The sequence below is a fragment of the Schistocerca gregaria genome, unplaced genomic scaffold (assembly GCF_023897955.1).
Source record: "Schistocerca gregaria isolate iqSchGreg1 unplaced genomic scaffold, iqSchGreg1.2 ptg000077l, whole genome shotgun sequence".
In the NCBI taxonomy this organism is placed as follows: domain Eukaryota; kingdom Metazoa; phylum Arthropoda; class Insecta; order Orthoptera; family Acrididae; genus Schistocerca; species Schistocerca gregaria.
The window spans coordinates 14,422,495-14,450,228 of NW_026061710.1; positions in this window are offsets into that span (position 1 = coordinate 14,422,495).

Consider the following 27,734-nt stretch of genomic DNA (forward strand, 5'->3'; position numbering starts at 1 on the left):
CAAAACGTAGACAGTTCGAGACATTACTCCAACGGAGAAAGGTCCGCATGGTGCATGTTGTATTAAATCCCGGTGCAATTTCTGTGTTCCATCAACACTCTGAACGTAAACAGATTACAGAATGCCTCCAGATGTGCTTCGGAAACTGTTACTGGTCTTCCAGTTAACGATCAAAGCGTAGACAGTTTGAGACATTAATCTCAATGAGAAAATTCCGCATGGTGCCTGTTCTACTCAATTCCGATGCAATTTCTGTGTTTATGAACACTCAGATGGTTTACAGATTACTGAATGCCTCCTAATGTGCTTCGAAAACTACTACTGGTCTTCCAGGGAACGATCAAAGCGTAGACAGTTTGAGACATTACTCCAATGGAGAAAACTCCGCTTGGTGCCTGTTGTATTCAATCCCGTTGGAATTTCTGTGTTTCATCAACAATCTGAAGGTGTACGGATTACAGAATGCCTCCAGATGTGACTTGGAAACTACTACTGGTCTTCCAGGGAACGATCAAAGCGAAAACTGTTTGTGACATTACTCCCATATAGGAATGACCGCATGGTGATTGTTGTATTCAATCCAGATGCAATTTGTGTGTTTCATCAACACTCTGAAGGTCAACAGATTACAGAATGACTCCAGATGTGCTTCGGAATCTTTAACTGGTCTTCCAGTTAACGATCAAAGCGAAGACAGTTTTAGACATTACCCTCATTGAGAAAAGTCCGCAAGGTGACTGTTCTATTTAATCCCGATGCAATTTCTGTGTTGATGAACACTCTGATGGTCCACAGATTACAGAATGCTTCCTGATGTGCTTCGGAAACTACTAATGGTCTTCGAGGGAACGATCAATTCGTAGACAATTTGAGAAATTACTATCATGGAGAAAAGTCCACATGGTGCCTCTTGTATTCAATCCCGATGCTATCTCTGTGTTTCATCAACACTCTGAAGGTCAACAGATTACAGAATGCCTCCAGATCTGCTTCGGAAACTACTACTGGTCTTCCAGGGAACGGCCAAATAGTAGACAGTTTGAGACATTACTACCATGGAGAAAAGTCTGCATGGTGCTTGTTTTATTCAATCCCGATGAAATTACTGTGTTTCATCAACACTTTGAAGGTAAAAAGATTACAGAAAGCCTCCAGATGTGTTTCAAAAACTACTACTGGTCTCCCAGAATTACATCAAAGCGTAGACATTTTGATACATTACGCCTATGGAGAAGAGTCCGCATGGAGCATGTTGTATTGAATCCCGATGCAATTCCTGTGTTTCATCAACACTCTGAAGGTGCACGGATTACAGAATGCCTCCAGATTTTCTTCGCAAGCTACTACTGGTCTTCCAGGAATCGATCAAATCATACGCAGTGTGAGATATTACTCCCATGGAGAAAATTCCGCATGGTTCCTGTTGTATTCAATCCCGATGCAATTTCTGCATTTCACCAACACTCTGAAGGCCCACAGATTACATCATGCCTCCAGATGTGCCTTTTAGACTACTACTGGTCTTCCAGGAAAAGATCAAATCTTACACAGTTTCAGACATTACTCATATGGAGAAAAGTTCGCATCGTGCCTGTTCTATTCAATCCCGATGCAATTTCTGTTTCATCAACACTCTGAATGTCCAAAGACACTCTGAAGATGCACAGATTCAGAATGATTCGAGATGTGGTTCGGAAACTACTACTGGTCTTCCAGGAATCGATCAAATCGTACACACTTTGAGACATAACTCGCATTGAGAAAAGTCCGCATGGTTCCTGTTGTATTCAATCCCGATGCAATTTCTGCCTTTCACCGTCACTCTAAAGGCTCACAGAATGCAGAATGCCTCCAGATGTGCCTTTTAAACTACTACTGGTCTTCCAGGATCGATCAAGTCGTACACAGTATGAGACATTACTCTTATGGAGAAAAGTACGCATGGTACCTGTTGTATACAATAATGATCCCATTTCTGTAATTCATCAACACTGTGAAGTTCCACAGATTACATAATGCCTCCAGATGTGCTTCGGAAATTACTACTGGTCTGTTAGGGAACGATCAAAGCGTAGAAAGTTTGAGAAATTACTCTCAAGCAAAAAAGTCCGCATGGTGTTTGTTTTATTAAATCCCGATGCAATTTCTGTATTTAATAATCATTCTGAAGGTCCACAGATTACAGAATGCCTCCTGATTTGCTTCGGAAACTACTAATGGTCTTCGGGGGAACGATCAAAACGTAGACGGTTTGAGACATTACTATCATGAAGACTTTACTATCATCAAAGCGTAGACAGTTTGAGACATTACTCCCATGGAGAAAAGTCCGCATGGTGCCTGTTGTATTCAATCCCGATCTTATTTCTGTGTTTCATCAACACTGTGAAGTTCCACAGAATACAGAATGCCTCCAGATGTCTTCGGATACTACTACTGGTCTTTCAGGGAACGATCAAAGCGTAAATACGTTGAGACATTACTCTCATGGAGTAAAGTCCGCATGGTGCCTGTTGTATTCAATCCCGAAGCAATTTCTGTGTTTCATCAACACTAAGAATGTCCTAAGATTACAGAATGCCTACAGATGTGCTTCAAAAACTCCTACTGGTCTCCCAGAAGTCGATCAAAGCGTAGAACGTTGGAGACATTACTCTCATTGAGAAAAGTGCGCATGGTGCCTGTTATTCATTTCCGATGCAATTTCTGTGTTTATGAACACTCTGAAGGTCGAAAGATTGCAGAATGCCTCCTGATGTGCTTGGGAAACTACAACTGATCTCCCAGGGAACGATCAGAGCGTAGACAGTTTGAGACATTACTATCATTGAGAAAAGTCCGCATGGTGTCTGTTGTATTCAATCCCGATGCATATTCTTTGTATCATCAACACTCTGAAGGTCCACAGGTTACAGAATGCCACCAGATGTGCTTCGAAAACTTCTACTGGTCTTCCAGGTAACGATCAAAGCCTAGACACTTTGAGACATTACTTCTATGGAGAAAAGTACGCATTGGTGCCTGTTGTATTCAATCGCAATCCCATATCTGTGTTTCATCAACACTCTGAATGTCCACAGAATACAGAACGCCTCCAGATGCGCTTCGGAAACTACCACTGGTCTTACAGGGAACGATCAAAGCGTAGACCGTTTGAGACATTACTCTCATGGAAAAAAGTACTCATGGTGCCTGTTGTATTCAATCCCGATGTACTCTCTGTGTTTCATCAAAACTCTGAAGGTCGAAAGATTACAGAATGCCTACAGATGTGGTTCAAAAACTCCTACTGGTCTCCCAGAAGTCGATCAAAGCGTAGACCGTTTGAGTCATTATGCCTATGGAGAAAAGTCCGCATGGATCCTGTTGTGGTCAATCCCGATGCAGTATCTTTGTTTCATCAACACTCTGAAAATGAACAGATTACAGATTGCCTACAGATGTGCTTCGCAAACAACTACTGGTCTTCCAGGAATCGATCAAATCGTACACAGTTTGAGACATTACTCCCATTGAGAAAAGTCCGCATGGTTCCTGTTGTATTCGATCCCTTTGCAATTTTTGTGTTTCACCAACACTCTGAAGGTCCAAATATTTCAGAATGCCTACAGATGTGGTTCAAAAACTCCTACTGGTCTCCCAGAAGTCGATCAAAGCGTAGACCGTTTGAGTCATTATGCCTATCGAGAAAAGTCCGCATGGATCCTGTTGTGGTCAATCCCGATGCAGTATCTTTGTTTCATCAACACTCTGAAAATGAACAGATTACAGATTGCCTACAGATGTGCTTCGCAAACAACTACTGGTCTTCCAGGAATCGATCAAATCGTACACAGTTTGAGACATTACTCCCATTGAGAAAAGTCCGCATGGTTCCTGTTGTATTCGATCCCTTTGCAATTTTTGTGTTTCACCAACACTCTGAAGGTCCAAATATTTCAGAATGCCTACAGATGTGGTTCAAAAACTCCTACTGGTCTCCCAGAAGTCGATCAAAGCGTAGACAGTTTGAGTCATTATGCCTATGGAGAAAAGTCCGCATGGATCCTGTTGTGGTCAATCCCGATGCAGTATCTTTGTTTCATCAACACTCTGAAAATGAACAGATTACAGATTGCCTACAGATGTGCTTCGCAAACAACTACTGGTCTTCCAGGAATCGATCAAATCGTACACAGTTTGAGACATTACTCCCATTGAGAAAAGTCCGCATGGTTCCTGTTGTATTCGATCCCTTTGCAATTTTTGTGTTTCACCAACACTCTGAAGGTCCAAATATTACAGAATGCCTACAGATGTGGTTCAAAAACTCCTACTGGTCTCCCAGAAGTCGATCAAAGCGTAGACCGTTTGAGTCATTATGCCTATGGAGAAAAGTCTACATGGAGCCTGTTGTGGTCAATCCCGATGAAATATCTTTGTTTCATCAACACTCTGAAAGTGAACAGATTACAGATTGCCTACAGATATGCTTCTCAAACAACTACTGGTCTTCCAGGAAACGAACAAAGCGTAGACAGTTTGAGACATTACTCCCATGGAGAAAAGTCCGCATGGTGCCTGTTGTATTCAATCCCGATCTTATTTCTGTGTTTCATCAACACTCTGAAGGTCCACAGATTACCGAATGCCTCCAGATGTGCTACGGAACCTACTACTGGTCTTCCAGGAATCGCTCAAATCGTTCACAGTTTGAGACATTACTCCCATGGAGAAAAGTCTGCATGGTGCCTGTTGTATTCAATCCCGATGCAATTCCTGTGTTTTATCAACACTCTGAAGGTCCACACATTACAGAGTGCCTCCAGATGTGCTTCGGAAATTACTACTAATCTTCCAGGAAACGATCAGAGCGTAGACAGTTTGAGACATTACTCTAATGGAGAAAAGTCCGCATGGTGCCTGTTCTATTCAATCCAGATGCAATATCTGTGTTTAATGAACACTCCGAAGGTCCACAGAATACAGAATGCCTCCAGATGAGCTTGGGAAACTACTACTTGTCTTCCAGGTAACGATCATAGCGTAGTCATTTTGAGAGATTACTCCCATTGAGACAATTCCGTATGGTGCCTGTTATATTCTATCCCGATGGAATTTCTGTGTTTCATCAGCACTCTGAAGGTCCAAAGATCACAGAATACCTACAGATGTGCTCAAAAACTCCTACTGGTCTCCCAGAAGTCAATCAAAGCGTAGATAGTTTGAGTCATTACGTGTATGGAGAAAAGACCGCATTTTGCCTGTTGTATTCAATCCCGATGCAATTTCTGCGTTTCACCAACACTCTGAAGGTCCACAGATTACAGAATGCCTCCAGATGTGCTTCGCGAACTACTACTGGTCTTCCAGGAATCGATCAAATCGTTCACAGTTTTAGACATTACTCCCATGGAGAAATGTCTGCATGGTACCTATTTTATTCAATCCCTTTGCAATTTCTGCGTTTCTCCAACACTCTGAAGGTCCACAGATCACAGAATGCCTCCAGATGTGCTTCGGAAACTACTACTGGTCTTCCAGGGAACGATCAAAGCGTAGACTGTTTGAGACATTACTGCCATGGAGGAAAGTGCTCATGGTGACTGTTGTATTCAATCCCGATGAAATTTCTGTGTTTCATCAACACTTTGAAGGTCCACAGATTACAGAATGCCTCCAGATGTGCATCGGAAACTACTACTGGACTTCGAGGGAACGATCAAATCATAGACTGTTTCAGACATTACTCCCGTCGGGGGAAGTGCGCATGGTGACTGTTGTATTCAATCCCGATGCAATTTCTGTGTTTCATTAACACTCTGATAGTCCACAGATTACAGATTAAATCCAGATGTGCATCGGAAACTACTACTGGTCTTCCCGGGAACGATCAAAGCGTAGACTGTTTGAGGCATTACTCCCATGGAGGAAAATGCGCATGGTGACAGTTGTATTCAATCACGATGCGACTTCTGTGTTTCATCAACCCTTTGAAGGTCCACAGATTACAGAATGCCTCCAGATGTGCATCGGAAACTGCTACAGGTATTTCAGGGAACGATCAAAGCGTAGACTGTTTCACACATTACTCCCATGGAGGAAACTGCGCATGGTGACTGTTGTATTCAATCCCGATGCAATTTCTGTGTTTCACCAACACTCTGATAGTCCACAGGTTACAGATTTCCTCCAGATGTGCATCGGAAACTACTACGGGTCTTCCAGGGAACGATCAAATAATAGACTGTTTGAGACATTACTCCTATGGAGGGAAGTGCGCATGGTGACTGTTGTATTCAATCACGATGCAATTTCTGTGTTTCATCAACACTTTGAAGGTCCACAGACTACAGAATGCCTCCAGATATGCATCGGAAACTACTACTGGACTTCGAGGGAACGACCAAATCATAGACTGTTTCAGACATTACTCCCGTCGGGGAAAGTGCACATGGTGACTGTTGTATTGAATCCCGATGCAATTTCAGTGTTTCAAAAACACTCTGATAGTCCACAGATTACAGATTGAATCCAGAGGTGCATCGGAAACTACTACTGGTCTTCCTGGGAACGATCAAAGCATAGACGGTTTGAGGCATTACTCCCATGGAGGAAAATGCGCATGGTGACGGTTGTATTCAATCACGATGCAATTTCTGTGTTTCATCAACTCTTTGAAGGTCCGCAGATTACAGATTGCCTCCAGATGTGCATCGGAAACTACTACTGGTCTTCAAGGAAACGATCAAAGCATAGACTGTTTGAGACATTACTCCCGTGGAAGAAAGTGCGCTGGTGACTGTTGTATTCAATCCCGATGCAATTTCTGTGTTTCAGCAACACTCAGTTAGTCCACAGATTGCAGAATGCCTCCAGATGTGCATCGGAAACTACTACTGGTCTTTCAGGGAACGGTCAATGCGTAGACTGTTTGAGACATTACTCCCATGGAGAAAAATGCGAATGGTGACTGTTGTATTCAATCCCGATGCAATTTCTGTGTTTCATGAACACTCTGATAGTCCACAGCTTACAGAATGATACCAGATGTGCATCGGAAACTACTACTGGTCTTACAGGGTACGATCAAAGCGTAGACTGTTGAGACATTACTCCAGTGGAGGAAAGTGCGCATGGTGACGGTTGTATTCAATCCCGGTGCAATTTCTGTGTTTCATCAACACTTTGAAGGTCCAAAGATTACAGAATGCCTCCAGATGTGCATCGGAAACTACTACTGGTCTTATAGGGAACGATGAAGGCGTAGTCTGTTTGAGACATTTCTCCCATGGAGGAAAGTGCGCATGGTGACTGTTGTATTCAATCACGATGCAATTTCAGTGTTTCAAAAACACTCTGATAGTCCACAGATTACAGAATGCCTCCAGATGTGCATCGGAAACTACTACTGGTCTTCCAGGGAACGATAAAGGAGTAGACTGTTTGAGACATTACTCCCATGGAGGAAAGTTCCCATGGTGACTGTTGTATTCAATTACGACGCAATTTCTGTGTGTCATCAAACTTTGAAGAACCGCAGTTTACCGAATGCCTCCAGATGTGAATCGAAACTACTACTGGTCTTCCAAGGAACGATCAAAGCGTAGACTGTTTGAGACATTACTCCCATGGAGGAAAGTACTCATGGTGACTGTTGTATTCAATCACGATGCAATTTGTGTTTCATCAACACTTGGAAGGTCCACAGTTTACAGAATGCCTCCAGATGTGCATCGGAACCTCCTAGAGGTCTTCCAGGGAACGATCAAAGCGTAGACTGTTTCAGACATTACTCCCGTCAGGGAAAGTGCGCATGGTGACTGTTGTATTCAATCCAGATGCAATTTCTGTGTTTCATCAACACTCTGATAGTCCACAGATTAAAGATTGAATCCAGATGTGCATCGGGAACTACCACTGGTCTTCCTGGGAACGATCAAAGCGTACACTGTTTGAGGCATTACTGCCATGGAGGAAAATGCGCATGGTGACTGTTGTATTCAATCACGATGCAATTTCTGTGTTTCATCAACCCTTTGAAGGTCCACAAATTACAGAATGCCTCCAGATGTGCATCGGAAACTACTACTGGTCTTCGAGGAAACGATCAAAGCATAGACTGTTTGAGACATTACTCCCGTGGAAGAAAGTGCGCATGGTGACTGTTGTATTCAATCCCGATGCAATTTCTGTGTTTCATCAACACTCAGTTAGTCCACAGATTACAGAATGCCTCCAGATGTGCATCGGAAACTACTACTGGTCTTCCAGGGAACGGTCAAAGCGTAGACTTTGAGACATTACTCCCATGGAGAAAAATGCGAATGGTGACTGTTGTATTCAATCCCGATGCAATTTCTGAGTTTCATCAACACTCTGATAGTCCACAGCTTACAGAATGATACCAGATGTGCATCGGAAACTACTACTGGTCTTACAGGGTACGATCAAAGCGTAGACTGTTGAGACATTACTCCAGTGGAGGAAAGTGCGCATGGTGACTGTTGTATTCAATCCCGGTGCAATTTCTGTGTTTCATCAACACTTTGAAGGTTCAAAGATTACAGAATGCCTCCAGATGTGCATCGGAAACTACTACTGGTCTTATAGGGAACGATCAAGGCGTAGTCTGTTTGAGACATTACTCTAGTGGAGGAAAGTGCGCATGGTGACTGTTGTATTCAGTCCCGATGCAATTTCTGTGTTTCATCAACACTCTGATAGTGCACAGATTACAGAATGATACCAGATGTGCATCGTTAAGTACTACTGGTCTTCCAGGGAACGATAAAGGCGTAGACTCTTTGAGACATTACTCTCATGGAGGAAAGTGCCATGGTGACTGTTGTATTCAATCACGAAGCAATTTCTGTGTTTCATCAACACTCTGACAGTGCACAGATTACAGAATGCCTCCAGATGTGCATCGGAAACTACTACTGGACTTCGAGGGAACGATCAAATCATAGACTGTTTCAGACATTACTCCCGTCGGGGGAAGTGCGCATGGTGACTGTTGTATTCAATCCCGATGCAATTTCTGTGTTTCATTAACACTCTGATAGTCCACAGATTACAGATTGAATCCAGATGTGCATCGGAAACTACTACTGGTCTTCCCGGGAACAATCAAATCGTAGACTGTTTGAGGCATTACTCCCATGGAGGAAAGTGCTCATGGTGACTGTTGTATTCAATCCCGATGAAATTTCTGTGTTTCATCAACACTTTGAAGGTCCACAGATTACAGAATGCCTCCAGATGTGCATCGGAAACTACTACTGGACTTCGAGGGAACGATCAAATCATAGACTGTTTCAGACATTACTCCCGTCGGGGGAAGTGCGCATGGTGACTGTTGTATTCAATCCCGATGCAATTTCTGTGTTTCATTAACACTCTGATAGTCCACAGATTACAGATTGAATCCAGATGTGCATCGGAAACTACTACTGGTCTTCCCGGGAACGATCAAAGCGTAGACTGTTTGAGGCATTACTCCCATGGAGGAAAATGCGCATGGTGACAGTTGTATTCAATCACGATGCGACTTCTGTGTTTCATCAACCCTTTGAAGGTCCACAGATTACAGAATGCCTCCAGATGTGCATCGGAAACTGCTACAGGTATTTCAGGGAACGATCAAAGCGTAGACTGTTTCACACATTACTCCCATGGAGGAAACTGCGCATGGTGACTGTTGTATTCAATCCCGATGCAATTTCTGTGTTTCACCAACACTCTGATAGTCCACAGGTTACAGATTTCCTCCAGATGTGCATCGGAAACTACTACGGGTCTTCCAGGGAACGATCAAATAATAGACTGTTTGAGACATTACTCCCATGGAGGGAAGTGCGCATGGTGACTGTTGTATTCAATCACGATGCAATTTCTGTGTTTCATCAACACTTTGAAGGTCCACAGATTACAGAATGCCTCCAGATATGCATCGGAAACTACTACTGGACTTCGAGGGAACGACCAAATCATAGACTGTTTCAGACATTACTCCCGTCGGGGAAAGTGCACATGGTGACTGTTGTATTGAATCCCGATGCAATTTCAGTGTTTCAAAAACACTCTGATAGTCCACAGATTACAGAATGCCTCCAGATGTGCATCGGAAACTACTACTGGACTTCGAGGGAAAGATCAAATCATAGACTGTTTCAGACATTACTCCCGTCGGGGAAAGTGCGCATGGTGACTGTTGTTTTCAATCCCGATGCAATTTCTGTGTTTCATCAACACTCTGATAGTCCACAGATTACAGATTGAATCCAGAGGTGCATCGGAAACTACTACTGGTTTTCCTGGGAACGATCAAAGCATAGACGGTTTGAGGCATTACTCCCATGGAGGAAAATGCGCATGGTGACGGTTGTATTCAATCACGATGCAATTTCTGTGTTTCATCAACTCTTTGAAGGTCCGCAGATTACAGAATGCCTCCAGATGTGCATCGGAAACTACTACTGGTCTTCGAGGAAACGATCAAAGCATAGACTGTTTGAGACATTACTCCCGTGGTAGAAAGTGCGCTGGTGACTGTTGTATTCAATCCCGATGCAATTTCTGTGTTTCAGCAACACTCAGTTAGTCCACAGATTACAGAATGCCTCCAGATGTGCATCGGAAACTACTACTGGTCTTACAGGGTACGATCAAAGCGTAGACTGTTTCAGACATTACTCCCGTCGGGGAAAGTGCGCATGGTGACTGTTGTATTCAATCCCGATGCAATTTCTGTGTTTCATCAACACTCTGATAGTCCACAGATTAAAGATTGAATCCAGATGTGCATCGGAAACTACCACTGGTCTTCCTGGGAACGATCAAAGCGTACACTGTTTGAGGCATTACTGCCATGGAGGAAAATCCGCATGGTGACTGTTGTATTCAATCTTGGTGCAATTTCTGTGTTTCATCAACACTTTGAAAGTCCAAAGATTACAGAATGCCTCCAGATGTGCATCGGAAACTACTACTGGTCTTATAGGGAACGATCAAGGCGTAGTCTGTTTGAGACATTTCTCCCATGAAGGAAAGTGCGCATGGTGACTGTTGTATTCAATCCCGATGCAATTTCTGTGTTTCATCAACACTCAGTTAGTCCACAGATTACAGAATGCCTCCAGATGTGCATCGGAAACTACTACTGGTCTTCCAGGGAACGGTCAAAGCGTAGACTTTGAGACATTACTCCCATGGAGAAAAATGCGAATGGTGACTGTTGTATTCAATCCCGATGCAATTTCTGAGTTTCATCAACACTCTGATAGTCCACAGCTTACAGAATGATACCAGATGTGCATCGGAAACTACTACTGGTCTTACAGGGTACGATCAAAGCGTAGACTATTGAGACATTACTCCAGTGGAGGAAAGACCGCATGGTGACTGTTGTATTCAATCCCGGTGCAATTTCTGTGTTTCATCAACACTTTGAAGGTCCAAAGATTACAGAATGCCTCCAGATGTGCATCGGAAACTACTACTGGTCTTATAGGGAACGATCAAGGCGTAGTCTGTTTGAGACATTACTCTAGTGGAGGAAAGTGCGCATGGTGACTGTTGTATTCAGTCCCGATGCAATTTCTGTGTTTCATCAACACTCTGATAGTGCACAGATTACAGAATGATACCAGATGTGCATCGTTAAGTACTACTGGTCTTCCAGGGAACGATAAAAGCGTAGACTCTTTGAGACATTACTCTCATGGAGGAAAGTGCCATGGTGACTGTTGTATTCAATCACGAAGCAATTTCTGTGTTTCATCAACACTCTGACAGTGCACAGATTACAGAATGCCTCCAGATGTGCATCGGAAACTACTACTGGACTTCGATTGAACGATCAAATCATAGACTGTTTCAGACATTACTCCCGTCGGGGGAAGTGCGCATGGTGACTGTTGTATTCAGGCCCGATGCAATTTCTGTGTTTCATCAACACTATGATAGTCCACAGATTACAGATTGAATCCAGATGTGCATCGGAAACTACTACTGGTCTTCCTGGGAACGATCAAAGCGTAGACTGTTTGAGGCATTACTCCCATGGAGGAAAATGCGCATGGTGACTGTTGTATTCAATCACGATGCAATTTCTGTGTTTCATCAACCCTTTGAACGTCCACACATTACAGAATGCCTCCAGATGTGCATCGGAAACTACTACTGGTCTTCGAGGAAACGATCAAAGCGTAGACTGTTTGAGACATTACTCGCATGGAAGAAAGTGCGCATGGTGACTGTTGTATTCAATCCCGATGCAATTTCTGTGTTTCATCAACACTCAGTTAGTCCACAGATTACAGAATGCCTCCAGATGTGCATCGGAAACTACTACTGGTCTTCCAGGGAACGATCAAAGCGTAGACTGTTTGAGGCATTACTCCCATGGAGGAAAATGCGCATGGTGACTGTTGTATTCAATCACGATGCAATTTCTGTGTTTCATCAACCCTTTGAACGTCCACACATTACAGAATGCCTCCAGATGTGCATCGGAAACTACTACTGGTCTTCGAGGAAACGATCAAAGCGTAGACTGTTTGAGACATTACTCGCATGGAAGAAAGTGCGCATGGTGACTGTTGTATTCAATCCCGATGCAATTTCTGTGTTTCATCAACACTCAGTTAGTCCACAGATTACAGAATGCCTCCAGATGTGCATCGGAAACTACTACTTTTCTTCCTGGGAACGATCAAAGCGTAGACTGTTTGAGACATTACTCCCATGGCGGAAAGTGGTCATGGTGACTGTTGTATTCAATTACGCTGCAATTCCTGTGTTTCATTAGCACTCGGATAGTCCACAGATTGAAGAATGCCTCCAGATGTGCATCGGAAACTACTACTGGTCTTAAAGGGAACGATCAAAGCGATGACAGTTTGAGACATTACTCCAATGGAGAAATGTACGCATGGTGCCTGTTGTATTCAATCCCGATGCAATTTCTGTGTTTCATCAACACTCTCATAGTCCACAGATTACAGAATGCCTCCAGATGTGCATCGGAAACTACTACTGGTCTTCCAGGGAACGATCAAAGCATGGGCTGTTTCTGACATTACTCCCATGGCGGAAAGTGGTCATGGTGACTGTTGTATTCAATTACGCTGCAATTCCTGTGTTTCATTAGCACTCGGATAGTCCACAGATTGAAGAATGCCTCCAGATGTGCATCGGAAACTACTACTGGTCTTAAAGGGAACGATCAAAGCGATGACAGTTTGAGACATTACTCCAATGGAGAAATGTACGCATGGTGCCTGTTGTATTCAATCCCGATGCAATTTCTGTGTTTCATCAACACTCTGATAGTCCACAGATTACAGATTGCCACCAGATGTGCATTGGAAACTACTATTGGTCTTCAGGGAACGATCAAATCGATGACAGTTTGAGACGTAACTCCCATGGAGGAAAGTGCGCATGGTGACTGTTGTATTCAATCCCGATGCAATTTCTGTGTTTCATCAACACTTTGAAGGTCCACAGATTACAGAATGTCTCGCGATGTGCATCGGAAACTACTACTGGTTTTCCAGGGAACGATAAAAGCGTAGACTGTTTGAGATATTACTCCCATGTAGGAAAGTGCGCATGCTAACTGTTGTATTCAAACCCGATGCAATTTCTGTGTTTCAACACTACTCTGATAGTCCACAGCTTACAGAATGCCTAGGGATGTGAATCGAAACTACTACTGGTCTTCCAAGGAACGATCAAAGCGTAGACTGTTTGAGACATTACTCCCATGGCTGAAAGTGGTCATGGTGACTGTTGTATTCAATCCCGCTGCAATTTCTGTGTTTCATTAGCACTCGGATAGTCCACAGATTAAAGAATGCCTCCAGATGTGCATCGGAAACTACTACTGGTCTTGAGGGAACGATCAAAGCGATGACAGTTTGAGACATTAATCCAATGCAGAAATGTACGCATGGTGCCTGTTGTATTCACTCCCGATGCAATTTCTGTGATTCATCAACACTTTGAAGGTCCACAGATTACAGAATGCCTCCAGATGTGCATCGGAAACTACTACTGGTCTTCCAGGGAACGATCAAAGCGTAGACTGTTGGAGACATTACTCCCATGGAGGAAAGTGCGGATGGTGACTGTTGTATTCAATCCCGATGAAATTTCAGTGTTTCAACAACACTCTGATAGTCCACAGATTACAGAATGCTTCCAGATGTGCATCGGAAACTACTACTGGTCTTCGAGGAAACGATCAAAGCATAGACTGTTTGAGACATTACCCCCGTGGAAGAAAGTGCGCATGGTGACTGTTGTATTCAATCCCGATGCAATTTCTGTGTTCCATCAACACTCAGTTAGTCCACAGGTTACAGAATGCCTCCAGATGTGCATCGGAATCATCTACTGGGCTTCCAGGGAACGATCAAAGCGTAGACTGTTTGAGACATTACTCCCATGGAGGAAAGTGCGCATGGTGACTGTTGTATTCAATCCCGGTGAAATTTCTGTGTTTCAACAACACTCTGATAGTCCACAGATTACAGAATGCCTCCAGATGTGCATCGGAAACTACTACTGGCCTTCCAGCGAACGATCAAAGCGTAGACTCTTTGAGACATTACTCCCAAGGAGGAAAGTGCGCATGGTGACTGTTGTATTCAATCCCGATGCAATTAATGTGTTTCATCAACACTTTGAAGGTCCACAGATTACAGAAAGCCTCCATATGTGAATCGAAACTACTACTGGTCTTCCAGGGAACGATCAAAGCGTAGACTGTTTAAGACATTACTCCCATGGAGTAAAGTGCGGATGGTGACTGTTATATTCAATCCCGATGCAATTTCTGTGTTTCAACAACACTCTGATAGTCCACAGATTACAGAATGCCACCAGATGTGCATCGGAAACTACTACTGGTATTCCAGGGAACGATCAAAGCGTAGACTGTTTGAGACGTTACTCCCATGGAGGAAAGACCGCATGATGACTGTTGTATTCATTAACGATGCAATTTATGTGTTTCAACAACACTCTGATAGTGAACAGATTACAGAATGCCTCCAGTTGTGCATCGGAAACTACTACTGGTCTTCCAAGAAACGATCAAAGCTTAGACTGTTTGAGACATTACTCCCATGGAGGAAAGTGGTCATGGTGACGTTGTATTCAATCCCGATGCAGTTTCTGTGTTTCATTAGCACTCGGATAGTCCACAGATTACAGAATGCCTCCAGATGTGCATCGGAAACCACTACTGGTCTTGAGGGAGCGATCAATGCGATGACAGTTTGAGACATTACTCCAATGTAGAAATGTACGCATGGTGCCTGTTGTATTCAATCCCGATGCAATTTCTGCGTTTCATCAATACTTTGAAGGTCCACAGATTACAGAATGCCTCCATATGTGAATCGAAACTACTACTGGTATTCCAGGGAACGATCAAAGCGTAGACTGTTTAAGACATTACTCCCATGGAGTAAAGTGCGGATGGTGACTGTTATATTCAATCACGATGCAATTTCTGTGTTTCAACAACACTCTGATAGTCCACAGATTACAGAATGCCACCAGATGTGCATCGGAAACTACTACTGGTATTCCAGGGAACGATCAAAGCGTAGACTGTTTGAGACGTTACTCCCATGGAGGAAAGACCGCATGATGACTGTTATATTCAATCCCGATGCAATTTCTGTGTTTCAACAACACTCTGATAGTCCACAGATTACAGAATGCCTCCAGTTGTGCATCGGAAACTACTACTGGTCTTCCAAGGAACGATCAAAGCGTAGACTGTTTGAGACATTACTCCCATGGAGGAAAGTGCGCATGGTGTCTGTTGTATTCTATCCCGATGCAATTAAAGTGTTTCAACGACACTCTGATAGTCCACAGATTACAGAATGCCTCCAGTTGTGCATATGAAACTGCTACTGGTCTTACAGGGAGCGATCAAAGCGTAGACTGTTTGAGACATTACTCCTACGTAGGAAAGTTCGGTGGTGACTGTTGTATTCAATCCCGATACAATTTCTGTGTATCATCAATACTCTGATAGTCAACAAATTACAGAATGCCTCCAGACGTGCATCGGAAACTACTACTGGTCCTCCAGGCAACGATCAAAGCGTAGAGTTTTTGAGACATTACTCCTATGGATGAAAGTGAGCATGGTGAATGTTGTATTCAATCCCGATGCAATTTCGGTGTTTCAACAACACTCTGATAGTCCACAGATTACAGAATGCCTCCAGATGTGCATCGGAAACTACTACTAGTATTCCAGGGATCGATCAAAGCGTAAACTGTTTGAGACATTACTCCCATGGAGGAAGGTGCGCATGGTGACTGTTGAATTCAATCACGATGCAATTTCTGTGTATCATCAACACTATGATAGTCCACAGACTACAGAATGCTTCCAGATGTGCATCGGAAACTACTACTGGTCTTCCAGGGAACGATCAAAGCGTAGACTGTTTGAGACATTACTCCCAAGGAGGAAAGTGCGTATGGTGACTGTTGTATTCAATCCCGCTGCAATTAAAGTGTTTCAACGACACCCTGATAGTCCACAGATTACAGAATGCCTCCAGATGTGCAATGGAAACTACTACTGGTCTTCCAAGGAACGATCAAAGCGTAGACTGTTTGAGACATTACTCCCATGGAAGAAAGTGCACATGGTGACTGTTGTATTCAATCCCGATGCAATTTCTGTGTTTCAACAACACTCTGATAGTCCACAGATTACAGAATGCCTCCAGATGTGCATCGGAAACTACTACTGGTCTTATAGGGAACGATCAAGGCGTAGTCTGTTTGAGACATTTCTCCCATGAAGGAAAGTGCGCATGGTGACTGTTGTATTCAATCCCGATGCAATTTCAGTGTTTCAAAAACACTCTGATAGTCCACAGATTAAAGATTGAATCCAGATGTGCATCGGAAACTACCACTGGTCTTCCTGGGAACGATCAAAGCGTACACTGTTTGAGGCATTACTGCCATGGAGGAAAATCCGCATGGTGACTGTTGTATTCAATCTTGGTGCAATTTCTGTGTTTCATCAACACTTTGAAAGTCCAAAGATTACAGAATGCCTCCAGATGTGCATCGGAAACTACTACTGGTCTTATAGGGAACGATCATGGCGTAGTCTGTTTGAGACATTTCTCCCATGAAGGAAAGTGCGCATGGTGACTGTTGTATTCAATCCCGATGCAATTTCAGTGTTTCAAAAACACTCTGATAGTCCACAGATTACAGAATGCCTCCAGATGTGCATCGGAAACTACTACTGGTCTTCCAGGGAACGATAAAGGAGTAGACTGTTTGAGACATTACTCCCATGGAGGAAAGTTCCCATGGTGACTGTTGTATTCAATCACGATGCAATTTCTGTGTTTCATCAACACTTTGAAGGTCCACAGTTTACAGAATGCCTCCAGATGTGCATCGGAACCTACTACAGGTCTTCCAGGGAACGATCAAAGCGTAGACTGTTTCAGACATTACTCCCGTCGGGGAAAGTGCGCATGGTGACTGTTGTATTCAATCCCGATGCAATTTCTGTGTTTCATCAACACTCTGATAGTCCACAGATTAAAGATTGAATCCAGATGTGCATCGGAAACTACCACTGGTCTTCCTGGGAACGATCAAAGCGTACACTGTTTGAGGCATTACTGCCATGGAGGAAAATGCGCATGGTGACTGTTGTATTCAATCACGATGCAATTTCTGTGTTTCATCAACTCTTTGATGGTCCACAAATTACAGAATGCCTCCAGATGTGCATCGGAAACTACTACTGGTCTTCGAGGAAACGATCAAAGCATAGACTGTTTGAGACATTACTCCCGTGGAAGAAAGTGCGCATGGTGACTGTTGTATTCAATCCCGATGCAATTTCTGTGTTTCATCAACACTCAGTTAGTCCACAGATTACAGAATGCCTCCAGATGTGCATCGGAAACTACTACTGGTCTTCCAGGGAACGGTCAAAGCGTAGACTTTGAGACATTACTCCCATGGAGAAAAATGCGAATGGTGACTGTTGTATTCAATCCCGATGCAATTTCTGAGTTTCATCAACACTCTGATAGTCCACAGCTTACAGAATGATACCAGATGTGCATCGGAAACTACTACTGGTCTTACAGGGTACGATCAAAGCGTAGACTATTGAGACATTACTCCAGTGGAGGAAAGACCGCATGGTGACTGTTGTATTCAATCCCGGTGCAATTTCTGTGTTTCATCAACACTTTGAAGGTCCAAAGATTACAGAATGCCTCCAGATGTGCATCGGAAACTACTACTGGTCTTATAGGGAACGATCAAGGCGTAGTCTGTTTGAGACATTACTCTAGTGGAGGAAAGTGCGCATGGTGACTGTTGTATTCAGTCCCGATGCAATTTCTGTGTTTCATCAACACTCTGATAGTGCACAGATTACAGAATGATACCAGATGTGCATCGTTAAGTACTACTGGTCTTCCAGGGAACGATAAAAGCGTAGACTCTTTGAGACATTACTCTCATGGAGGAAAGTGCCATGGTGACTGTTGTATTCAATCACGAAGCAATTTCTGTGTTTCATCAACACTCTGACAGTGCACAGATTACAGAATGCCTCCAGATGTGCATCGGAAACTACTACTGGACTTCGATTGAACGATCAAATCATAGACTGTTTCAGACATTACTCCCGTCGGGGGAAGTGCGCATGGTGACTGTTGTATTCAGGCCCGATGCAATTTCTGTGTTTCATCAACACTATGATAGTCCACAGATTACAGATTGAATCCAGATGTGCATCGGAAACTACTACTGGTCTTCCTGGGAACGATCAAAGCGTAGACTGTTTGAGGCATTACTCCCATGGAGGAAAATGCGCATGGTGACTGTTGTATTCAATCACGATGCAATTTCTGTGTTTCATCAACCCTTTGAACGTCCACACATTACAGAATGCCTCCAGATGTGCATCGGAAACTACTACTGGTCTTCGAGGAAACGATCAAAGCGTAGACTGTTTGAGACATTACTCGCATGGAAGAAAGTGCGCATGGTGACTGTTGTATTCAATCCCGATGCAATTTCTGTGTTTCATCAACACTCAGTTAGTCCACAGATTACAGAATGCCTCCAGATGTGCATCGGAAACTACTACTGGTCTTCCAGGGAACGATCAAAGCGTAGACTGTTTGAGGCATTACTCCCATGGAGGAAAATGCGCATGGTGACTGTTGTATTCAATCACGATGCAATTTCTGTGTTTCATCAACCCTTTGAACGTCCACACATTACAGAATGCCTCCAGATGTGCATCGGAAACTACTACTGGTCTTCGAGGAAACGATCAAAGCGTAGACTGTTTGAGACATTACTCGCATGGAAGAAAGTGCGCATGGTGACTGTTGTATTCAATCCCGATGCAATTTCTGTGTTTCATCAACACTCAGTTAGTCCACAGATTACAGAATGCCTCCAGATGTGCATCGGAAACTACTACTGGTCTTCCTGGGAACGATCAAAGCGTAGACTGTTTGAGACATTACTCCCATGGCGGAAAGTGGTCATGGTGACTGTTGTATTCAATTACGCTGCAATTCCTGTGTTTCATTAGCACTCGGATAGTCCACAGATTGAAGAATGCCTCCAGATGTGCATCGGAAACTACTACTGGTCTTAAAGGGAACGATCAAAGCGATGACAGTTTGAGACATTACTCCAATGGAGAAATGTACGCATGGTGCCTGTTGTATTCAATCCCGATGCAATTTCTGTGTTTCATCAACACTCTGATAGTCCACAGATTACAGAATGCCTCCAGATGTGCATCAGAAACTACTACTGGTCTTCCAGGGAACGATCAAAGCATGGGCTGTTTCTGACATTACTCCCATGGCGGAAAGTGGTCATGGTGACTGTTGTATTCAATTACGCTGCAATTCCTGTGTTTCATTAGCACTCGGATAGTCCACAGATTGAAGAATGCCTCCAGATGTGCATCGGAAACTACTACTGGTCTTAAAGGGAACGATCAAAGCGATGACAGTTTGAGACATTACTCCAATGGAGAAATGTACGCATGGTGCCTGTTGTATTCAATCCCGATGCAATTTCTGTGTTTCATCAACACTCTGATAGTCCACAGATTACAGATTGCCACCAGATGTGCATTGGAAACTACTATTGGTCTTCAGGGAACGATCAAATCGATGACAGTTTGAGACGTAACTCCCATGGAGGAAAGTGCGCATGGTGACTGTTGCATTCAATCCCGATGCAATTTCTGTGTTTCATCAACACTTTGAAGGTCCACAGATTACAGAATGTCTCGCGATGTGCATCGGAAACTACTACTGGTTTTCCAGGGAACGATAAAAGCGTAGACTGTTTGAGATATTACTCCCATGTAGGAAAGTGCGCATGCTAACTGTTGTATTCAAACCCGATGCAATTTCTGTGTTTCAACACTACTCTGATAGTCCACAGCTTACAGAATGCCTAGGGATGTGAATCGAAACTACTACTGGTCTTCCAAGGAACGATCAAAGCGTAGACTGTTTGAGACATTACTCCCATGGCTGAAAGTGGTCATGGTGACTGTTGTATTCAATCCCGCTGCAATTTCTGTGTTTCATTAGCACTCGGATAGTCCACAGATTAAAGAATGCCTCCAGATGTGCATCGGAAACTACTACTGGTCTTGAGGGAACGATCAAAGCGATGACAGTTTGAGACATTAATCCAATGCAGAAATGTACGCATGGTGCCTGTTGTATTCACTCCCGATGCAATTTCTGTGATTCATCAACACTTTGAAGGTCCACAGATTACAGAATGCCTCCAGATGTGCATCGGAAACTACTACTGGTCTTCCAGGGAACGATCAAAGCGTAGACTGTTGGAGACATTACTCCCATGGAGGAAAGTGCGGATGGTGACTGTTGTATTCAATCCCGATGAAATTTCAGTGTTTCAACAACACTCTGATAGTCCACAGATTACAGAATGCTTCCAGATGTGCATCGGAAACTACTACTGGTCTTCGAGGAAACGATCAAAGCATAGACTGTTTGAGACATTACCCCCGTGGAAGAAAGTGCGCATGGTGACTGTTGTATTCAATCCCGATGCAATTTCTGTGTTCCATCAACACTCAGTTAGTCCACAGGTTACAGAATGCCTCCAGATGTGCATCGGAATCATCTACTGGGCTTCCAGGGAACGATCAAAGCGTAGACTGTTTGAGACATTACTCCCATGGAGGAAAGTGCGCATGGTGACTGTTGTATTCAATCCCGATGAAATTTCTGTGTTTCAACAACACTCTGATAGTCCACAGATTACAGAATGCCTCCAGATGTGCATCGGAAACTACTACTGGCCTTCCAGCGAACGATCAAAGCGTAGACTCTTTGAGACATTACTCCCAAGGAGGAAAGTGCGCATGGTGACTGTTGTATTCAATCCCGATGCAATTAATGTGTTTCATCAACACTTTGAAGGTCCACAGATTACAGAAAGCCTCCATATGTGAATCGAAACTACTACTGGTCTTCCAGGGAACGATCAAAGCGTAGACTGTTTAAGACATTACTCCCATGGAGTAAAGTGCGGATGGTGACTGTTATATTCAATCCCGATGCAATTTCTGTGTTTCAACAACACTCTGATAGTCCACAGATTACAGAATGCCACCAGATGTGCATCGGAAACTACTACTGGTATTCCAGGGAACGATCAAAGCGTAGACTGTTTGAGACGTTACTCCCATTGAGGAAAGACCGCATGATGACTGTTGTATTCATTAACGATGCAATTTATGTGTTTCAACAACACTCTGATAGTGAACAGATTACAGAATGCCTCCAGTTGTGCATCGGAAACTACTACTGGTCTTCCAAGAAACGATCAAAGCTTAGACTGTTTGAGACATTACTCCCATGGAGGAAAGTGGTCATGGTGACGTTGTATTCAATCCCGATGCAATTTCTGTGTTTCATTAGCACTCGGATAGTCCACAGATTACAGAATGCCTCCAGATGTGCATCGGAAACCACTACTGGTCTTGAGGGAGCGATCAATGCGATGACAGTTTGAGACATTACTCCAATGTAGAAATGTACGCATGGTGCCTGTTGTATTCAATCCCGATGCAATTTCTGCGTTTCATCAATACTTTGAAGGTCCACAGATTACAGAATGCCTCCATATGTGAATCGAAACTACTACTGGTATTCCAGGGAACGATCAAAGCGTAGACTGTTTAAGACATTACTCCCATGGAGTAAAGTGCGGATGGTGACTGTTATATTCAATCACGATGCAATTTCTGTGTTTCAACAACACTCTGATAGTCCACAGATTACAGAATGCCACCAGATGTGCATCGGAAACTACTACTGGTCTTCCAGGGAACGATCAAAGCGTAGACTGTTTGAGACATTACTCCCAAGGAGGAAAGTGCGCATGGTGACTGTTGTATTCAATCCCGATGCAATTAAAGTGTTTCAACGACACCCTGATAGTCCACAGATTACAGAATGCCTCCAGATGTGCAATGGAAACTACTACTGGTCTTCCAAGGAACGATCAAAGCGTAGACTGTTTGAGACATTACTCCCATGGAAGAAAGTGCACATGGTGACTGTTGTATTCAATCCCGATGCAATTTCTGTGTTTCAACAACACTCTGATAGTCCACAGATTACAGAATGCCTCCAGATGTGCATCGGAAACTACTACTGGTCTTCCAGGGAACGTTCAAAGGGTAGACTGTTTGAGACATTACTCCCATGGAGGAAAATGCGAATGGTGACTGTTGTATTCAATCCCGATGCAATTTCTGTGTTTCAGCAACACTCTGATAGTCCACAGATTACAGAATGACACCAGATGTGCATCGGAAACTACTACTGGTCTTACAGGGAACGATCAAAGCGTAGACTGTTGAGACATTACTCCAGTGGAGGAAAGTGCGCATGGTGACTGTTGTATTCAATCCCGATGCAATTTCTGTGTTTCATCAACACTCCGATAGTGCACAGATTACAGAATGATACCAGATGTGCATTGGAAAGAACTACTGGTCTTCCAGGGAACGATCAAAGCGTAGACTGTTTGAGACATTACTCCCGTGGAGGAAAGTGCGCATGGTGACTGTTGTATTTAATCCCGATGCAATTTCTGTGTTTCATCAACACTCTGATAGTCCACAGATTACAGAATGCCTCCAGATGTGCATCGGAAACTACTACTGGTCATCCAGGGAACGATAAAGGCGTAGACTGTTTGAGACAATACTCTCATGGAGGAAAGTGCCATGGTGAGTGTTGTATTCAATCCCGATGCAATTTCTGTGTTCCATCAACACTCAGTTAGTTTACAGGTTACAGAATGCCTCCAGATGTGCATCGGAAACTGCTACAGGTCTTCCAGGGAACGATCAAAGCGTAGACTGTTTCACACATTACTCCCATGGAGGAAAGTGCGCATGGTGACTGTTGTATTCAATCCCGATGCAATTTCTGTGTTTCATCAACACTTTGAAGGTCCACAGATTACAGTATGTTTCCAGATGTGCATCGAAATCATCTACTGGTCTTCCAGGGAACGATCAAAGCGTAGACTGTTGAAACTTTACTCCAATGGAGAAAAGTCCGAATGGTGACTGTTGTATTCAATCCCGAGGCAATTTCTGAGTTTCATCAACACACTGATAGTCCACAGATTGCAGAATGCTTCCAGATGTGCATCGGAAACTACTACTGGTCTTCCAGGGAGCGATCAAAGCGTAGACTGTATGAGGCATTACTCCCGTGGAAGAAAGTGCGCATGGTGACTGTTGTATTCAATCCCGATGCAATTTCTGTGTTTCATCAACACTCAGTTAGTCCACAGATTACAGAATGCCTCCAGATGTGCATCGGAAACTACTACTGGTCTTCCAGGGAACGGTCAAAGCGTAGACTTTGAGACATTACTCCCATGGAGGAAAATGCGAATGGTGACTGTTGTATTCAATCCCGATGCAATTTCTGAGTTTCATCAACACTCTGATAGTCCACAGCTTACAGAATGATACCAGATATGCATCGGAAACTACTACTGGTCTTACAGGGTACGATCAAAGCGTAGACTGTTGAGACATTACTCCAGTGGAGGAAAGACCGCATGGTGACTGTTGTATTCAATCTCGGTGCAATTTCTGTGTTTCATCAACACTTTGAAGGTCCAAAGATTACAGAATGCCTCCAGATGTGCATCGGAAACTACTACTGGTCTTATAGGGAACGATCAAGGCGTAGTCTGTTTGAGACATTACTCTAGTGGAGGAAAGTGCGCATGGTGACTGTTGTATTCAGTCCCGATGCAATTTCTGTGTTTCATCAACACTCTGATAGTGCACAGATTACAGAATGATACCAGATGTGCATCGTTAAGTACTACTGGTCTTCCAGGGAACGATAAAAGCGTAGACTCTTTGAGACATTACTCTCATGGAGGAAAGTGCCATGGTGACTGTTGTATTCAATCACGAAGCAATTTCTGTGTTTCATCAACACTCTGACAGTGCACAGATTACAGAATGCCTCCAGATGTGCATCGGAAACTACTACTGGACTTCGATTGAACGATCAAATCATAGACTGTTTCAGACATTACTCCCGTCGGGGAAAGTGGGCATGGTGACTGTTGTATTCAGGCCCGATGCAATTTCTGTGTTTCATCAACACTATGATAGTCCACAGATTACAGATTGAATCCAGATGTGCATCGGAAACTACTACTGGTCTTCCTGGGAACGATCAAAGCGTAGACTGTTTGAGGCATTACTCCCATGGAGGAAAATGCGCATGGTGACTGTTGTATTCAATCACGATGCAATTTCTGTGTTTCATCAACCCTTTGAACGTCCACACATTACAGAATGCCTCCAGATGTGCATCGGAAACTACTACTGGTCTTCGAGGAAACGATCAAAGCGTAGACTGTTTGAGACATTACTCGCATGGAAGAAAGTGCGCATGGTGACTGTTGTATTCAATCCCGATGCAATTTCTGTGTTTCATCAACACTCAGTTAGTCCACAGATTACAGAATGCCTCCAGATGTGCATCGGAAACTACTACTGGTCTTCCAGGGAACGATCAAAGCGTAGACTGTTTGAGACATTACTCGCATGGAGGAAAATGCGAATGGTGACTGTTGTATTCAATCCCGATGCAATTTCTGTGTTTCATCAACACTCTGATAGTGCACAGATTACAGAATGATACCAGATGTGCATCGGAAAGAACTACTGGTCTTCCAGGGAACGATAAAGGAGTAGACTGTTTGAGACATTACTCCCATGGAGGAAAGTGCCCATGGTGACTGTTGTATTCAATTACGACGCAATTTCTGTGTGTCATTAACACTTTGAAGAACCACAGTTTACCGAATGCCTCCAGATGTGAATCGAAACTACTACTGGTCTTCCTGGGAACGATCAAAGCGTAGACTGTTTGAGACATTACTCCCATGGCGGAAAGTGGTCATGGTGACTGTTGTATTCAATTACGCTGCAATTCCTGTGTTTCATTAGCACTCGGATAGTCCACAGATTGAAGAATGCCTCCAGATGTGCATCGGAAACTACTACTGGTCTTAAAGGGAACGATCAAAGCGATGACAGTTTGAGACATTACTCCAATGGAGAAATGTACGCATGGTGCCTGTTGTATTCAATCCCGATGCAATTTCTGTGTTTCATCAACACTCTGATAGTCCACAGATTACAGAATGCCTCCAGATGTGCATCGGAAACTACTACTGGTCTTCCAGGGAACGATCAAAGCATGGGCTGTTTCTGACATTACTCCCATGGCGGAAAGTGGTCATGGTGACTGTTGTATTCAATTACGCTGCAATTCCTGTGTTTCATTAGCACTCGGATAGTCCACAGATTGAAGAATGCCTCCAGATGTGCATCGGAAACTACTACTGGTCTTAAAGGGAACGATCAAAGCGATGACAGTTTGAGACATTACTCCAATGGAGAAATGTACGCATGGTGCCTGTTGTATTCAATCCCGATGCAATTTCTGTGTTTCATCAACACTCTGATAGTCCACAGATTACAGATTGCCACCAGATGTGCATTGGAAACTACTATTGGTCTTCAGGGAACGATCAAATCGATGACAGTTTGAGACGTAACTCCCATGGAGGAAAGTGCGCATGGTGACTGTTGTATTCAATCCCGATGCAATTTCTGTGTTTCATCAACACTTTGAAGGTCCACAGATTACAGAATGTCTCGCGATGTGCATCGGAAACTACTACTGGTTTTCCAGGGAACGATAAAAGCGTAGACTGTTTGAGATATTACTCCCATGTAGGAAAGTGCGCATGCTAACTGTTGTATTCAAACCCGATGCAATTTCTGTGTTTCAACACTACTCTGATAGTCCACAGCTTACAGAATGCCTAGGGATGTGAATCGAAACTACTACTGGTCTTCCAAGGAACGATCAAAGCGTAGACTGTTTGAGACATTACTCCCATGGCTGAAAGTGGTCATGGTGACTGTTGTATTCAATCCCGCTGCAATTTCTGTGTTTCATTAGCACTCGGATAGTCCACAGATTAAAGAATGCCTCCAGATGTGCATCGGAAACTACTACTGGTCTTGAGGGAACGATCAAAGCGATGACAGTTTGAGACATTAATCCAATGCAGAAATGTACGCATGGTGCCTGTTGTATTCAATCCCGATGCAATTTCTGTGATTCATCAACACTTTGAAGGTCCACAGATTACAGAATGCCTCCAGATGTGCATCGGAAACTACTACTGGTCTTCCAGGGAACGATCAAAGCGTAGACTGTTGGAGACATTACTCCCATGGAGGAAAGTGCGCATGGTGACTGTTGTATTCAATCCCGATGAAATTTCAGTGTTTCAACAACACTCTGATAGTCCACAGATTACAGAATGCTTCCAGATGTGCATCGGAAACTACTACTGGTCTTCGAGGAAACGATCAAAGCATAGACTGTTTTAGACATTACCCCCGTGGAAGAAAGTGCGCATGGTGACTGTTGTATTCAATCCCGATGCAATTTCTGTGTTCCATCAACACTCAGTTAGTCCACAGGTTACAGAATGCCTCCAGATGTGCATCGGAATCATCTACTGGGCTTCCAGGGAACGATCAAAGCGTAGACTGTTTGAGACATTACTCCCATGGAGGAAAGTGCGCATGGTGACTGTTGTATTCAATCCCGATGCAATTTCTGTGTTTCAACAACACTCTGATAGTCCACAGATTACAGAATGCCTCCAGATGTGCATCGGAAACTACTACTGGCCTTCCAGCGAACGATCAAAGCGTAGACTCTTTGAGACATTACTCCCAAGGAGGAAAGTGCGCATGGTGACTGTTGTATTCAATCCCGATGCAATTAATGTGTTTCATCAACACTTTGAAGGTCCACAGATTACAGAAAGCCTCCATATGTGAATCGAAACTACTACTGGTCTTCCAGGGAACGATCAAAGCGTAGACTGTTTAAGACATTACTCCCATGGAGTAAAGTGCGGATGGTGACTGTTATATTCAATCCCGATGCAATTTCTGTGTTTCAACAACACTCTGATAGTCCACAGATTACAGAATGCCACCAGATGTGCATCGGAAACTACTACTGGTATTCCAGGGAACGATCAAAGCGTAGACTGTTTGA